We start from the raw sequence: 4,948 nt of genomic DNA, 5'->3' as shown, positions 1-4,948 counted from the left end.
AGTATCTTCCCCTTACCCTTTCCAGCATCAGTCATGTCTTCTTCCCGTGCTTGAGTTAACCCGTACATCTGTCCCAATGTCAGCTTCCCTGGCTCATCTCTTCTTCTCCCAACACTACGTCGTTCTCCTGTAGTTGTTGGTTTTACTCCTTGATTACTCTTCTGTTGTATACTTCTGGCTTCCAAATTTATCAACTAGGGACATTCTCGTTTAAAGTGTCCTGACTTACTGCACTTAAAACATGTACGTGCTTGCCCTTGGGTTTTTTCCCAACATTTACCCTAGTGATACTTATTACAGACCGTACACCTGGGTCATTTATTTGCTCCTCATCCCTCGTCCTTTTCCTTGGACAACTTGATGCACTTCCACTCTCATCCCTAGAGTGTTGTCCGATCTGACGTTTTCCACTTCTCAGCATTTTAGCTACAAGCAATCACATATAGATTAAACATACACCCATCATACATGCATGTTACTTCTTATTTATTAACATAATTTATATACATTTTAAGTCTATTTAAATTTCTACTGCCTTTTACCCTTTTAAAGTTTTTTTTTAATTCCTAATTTCGATCTTGTAAATACAAGTTCCTAAAATTAATTCGTGGTCGGTCATCCCTCCACAGGCAGTTCTCCTACACATGCCCGATCTCTTTATAAAAGATGCAGAACTTGTACGATTCCTCTTCATTAGGTCCAATAGTTGGTTGTTCTTTAAACTCAATGATTATCCGTTGGGGCATGTCCATCTTGACTTCTCGTATCCAATCCTGGGATGAACTTCCAGCCACATTAGTTTTTTTAAATTCTTGGTCATATGCTAGGTCTGGCATCAACCTTTTTCTTTCGCTGCTAGAGTCTGCAGCTATTTGTAAATGATTTTCTCGCTGGAACCACTCTTGTATTTCCCTGGTTTTCTTTTGAAAATAGTAGCAATTTTTCCGAATGTGGCCATATTTACCACAACCATAACAAATTCCAGTCCCCATTAAACATGGACCACTGTGGTTTTTACCACACCTCGGACATCCTTTATTGCCTTGGGATTCCGATAAACTCATATTAGGCGTAGAAATTTGATGTTCAAAGTTATCATGTAAACTATGTTCAATTGTTTTAGGGTTTCACCTTAAGTTAGCGTCGCGATTCGATTCCTGCGTTCGGGAGTCCTGCCACCACCAGGGCCTGTTGCTCGGACCCATCTCCTACAGTGAAAATCATTCAAGTTATTATCTAATTTTTAACTAATCTTTTTATAATATGTCCTTTTTCCCGGGGTTTGCTGTAACCCTTTTTGTTTTCCCCGCTCGTTACTAACTATTTCCCGATACCCACCTGGTATCATTTATCATTTCCTTGGTTCTACTAGGATCTTACTTACTCATCTTAGGTTTTCTATCTGTACACCCTTTTATCGACCTTTTTTTAGGTTTTGACTCAAACCAGTTTTAACTCTACCCAGTTTCCAAATCCTAGGTAAGTCTTTTTCCCTAACACCGATGTGGCATCAACTCAATTTTCCTTCTTTTTCCCTCCCAGGTTTTACATAAACCCTTGTCCTGACACTAATGTCAATTTTTACCCTCAACTTTCCTAGGTTCTTATCTTAAATCACCCGAGTAATCCTAACCGATGAGAATAGGTAGATACACAACAACCATTAACGCATAGTAATGTTTATTATCTTAAATCGCCCGAGTAATCCTAACTCGTCACACTAACGCATCGCACACCTCTCGGTGGTCAGCCACATGACTATATCTCTATAGTGCATGGTTGCGTCAAGCATAAAATTGTGCCTATCTCTAGGAAGAATGCATACTTTGCTTTAGTGCGTTCCATCTCTTACCTTCTCAAGCAGTTAGATGCGGCTATTTAACTTATAGACAAGCATTGCAACGTCTCATAAACAAGCGTTGCTACAGCCTTTCACCAAGCAAAGAGGATTAACTCACTATACTTGCACAATGCACATCTTTCGGTGGGTTTCTATATGTGTTCTATCTCTAGGCTACACGATTAAGTATGCGATCGCCTTTTATAAATAAACGCTGAAGATAAACAATGATAGAGATAAAGATGATGAAGAAGGCGGCAATGAAGGAATCAAGATTTTCATTGATCACAAAATGTCTTAATATCTTAAGCTAGAATGTAATACAATACATAGGTTAGAAGAGAAATGAAGGACTCTGCGTCAAGGCTGTCGGTGGTGCCATGGATGAATGGTGGAGATGTCTCTCTCGAGCTCTATCTCCAGCGAAACGCGTTCTACTCATCTTGTGATCGTCCTTCTATTATGGTTGTCACTCCATGGCCGCAATTTCTAATTGATCATCGCATTTGCTTGATCACTGCAACTTTCGTGCAATGGCCGCATTCGATCACCGCAACTATGCGATGGACACATGCGATCCAATTTTCAACGCATGCATTTGTCTTTGCGATCGACTAGCTTCATCGCATGCGTTTGTCTGCCATTGCTTATTTCAAACGCATGCGTTTGATTCCTGTGATAGCTACAAAAATAGACACTTTGGCATGGTGTAAGGCATAATATTGAGGTCAGTGAGAATTTAGGTGTTAATCAACGCAAAACTCAATTTTTTGCAAATGCTAAGTAATATCACTGCATTTTCTACTTATTAGCCTTCATGATTCTAAATAAAAGGCTTATAATAATTGGCATTTCTACTAGCTATCAACAGCTAATATACCAATATTTCTTTTTCCCAGACTAAGAATTTAAAATGTCTACAATATTCATATAATTTATAGATAAATGATTTAGCTATCCTACTAATTTTCAGTTACCCAATCCGAGTCATGCTTTATGAGAGATTACCAATTCTTGGTGTTGGTGGCTTGGTGACTTTTCCCTGAACGCTCCAAAGTGCTACCTGGGGGGGGGGGGGGGGGGGGGGGGGGAAACATTTGGAAAACATGAGCTATAAAGGCCAGTGAGTAGTGTCTTTATATAAACAATAACTTTGACTACAGAAATATACTTTTGAAAATCAATACATAATCAACAAGAACATTACCACAAGTTTAAAATTATTTCTCTAGCTAGACCGCTAGATTATCCCCAACTCATCCACTAGTCAAATATTCCCAGCTATACCACTAGTTATTTCTGGCATGATCGTACCTTAAAGCAATATAACAACAATTCTTGTGGAAACATTCCCTATACCTTATTATCTTGCCAATGTGCACATCGACTAATTTCCCACTAGCTATGCATAGGTAACTTGACTATATTTTCCGCCGGTCATCACCGACTATAATTTCTCGCCGACCGAAACCGACTATATTTTCCCGCCAAGTACCTTTCCAAGCATGCTAACTATATATCCCGGGTGCAATTCCAGTTTCCAACACAAACATACAAACAATATCTTATCAAGCATAATAACAGGATAACCATGTATTCCTGATCATGCCAGTTTAATATTATTCCCTATATATATTTACTTATATATATAGAAATACATTAATAATACAATAACACAATAACCGCTCACAGTTTTTGTAGGGACTCTCCACTGCAAGTTACCTTTGAAGTGTTTTATTCAAATTCCTCCCATTTCCAATGAAATTTCAAATTAATACCATAATTTCATAAAATAACTTTAAAATATCCAAAATATCCTCTTATACCAAAATTACCAACTTACCCTACTTAAAATGACAAAATTTTGGCCAACTCCTTAAACAGCCCGTTTGGAGGTTATTTTAACAAAATCTGGGCATTGATGCTCGTGACAGGGCAAAACAGTGCATGTACAGAGGCTGGACAAGGCGTCCGTGACGTCAAACCTCGTGCAGAAAGCACGCGCAATGCATCGTGCTATGATCGCGGCATCTGTATGATGCTCTGGGCATGTGATGGCTTGGCGGTAGTCTGGCCTTCTACCTTGCTAACGCAATTCCTCTCTCTTCCGTACTCCAAATGCGACGGCAACAAGTAAAATGCTCACGCCAAGCCCCCCTATTTATAGGTATCCCAGGCTCGTCTCTATGCGACACCTCAAACCCAAATGCCTTTCCCTTATGCTGCCAACATTCATCCCTTGCAAGCAAGGCCTTGAGTTGTTTTAACCTTGGTTTTCCAACGAAAAGGGTTTACTTTGCATGTAATATTAGCCTTACACCTCCTACTTAAGTAGATAAGAATTACTTGGCATGCAATGTCCCTGAGCCACCTCATCTACATAAGGTTTAAGATTATATGTCCAGATGATTTAGCATCACCATGGGCGCATTCCACACTCTCATGATCGCAAACGAAATTGCGTCCATCCAACCACCAATGCGGCCCTCCAACCACATATGCGTCCATCCAATTGACACAACCTCCCTTGGCACACGCGTCCATCCAATCTTTGCGCCTTTGAGGTGTCTTTTTAATTCCAGCCTTCAAACCATTGCTGCCTAGCACTTTTCCCCATATACGACCTACTAACATTGATTGTGCAACCTTTCCTTGTGCAACTTTGTCGCATATGCTAGATGCTTGCAAGGCTCATCCTATCCTTATGGCTTGGCCGTGCATGTCCTTTTTCTGGTTAGCCATCATCAACTTGTGGCTTTCTCATTAACGCATCACTTGAGTCCAAATCCAAGTATCGCATCCTTGGCCACATACCTCCTCTCCCGTATGGCTTACTTTTGATTTATTGCTCGACTAGGATTATAACCATCCTCTTCCATCGTATACTATTTGCTCAAGCGTTGTACTATGCGCCCACATGCCCTCGGATGTCTAATGCATATAGCACATTTCCAACGTATGAAAACCCTTGAGTCAAGCTAGCTCTCAACTCCAACTCCTCATGTGTATAACTTATCATTTCCTAGGATCTTGCTAACGCATTTATTATGACCAACGCATGTAAGTCTATTTTACTTGTCAATGTCCGTAGTCTCATTGCCTTTCAAA

Source organism: Benincasa hispida, chromosome 5 (genome assembly GCF_009727055.1).
Source record: "Benincasa hispida cultivar B227 chromosome 5, ASM972705v1, whole genome shotgun sequence".
Taxonomy (NCBI): domain Eukaryota; kingdom Viridiplantae; phylum Streptophyta; class Magnoliopsida; order Cucurbitales; family Cucurbitaceae; genus Benincasa; species Benincasa hispida.
This window is presented reverse-complemented; position numbering follows the sequence as displayed.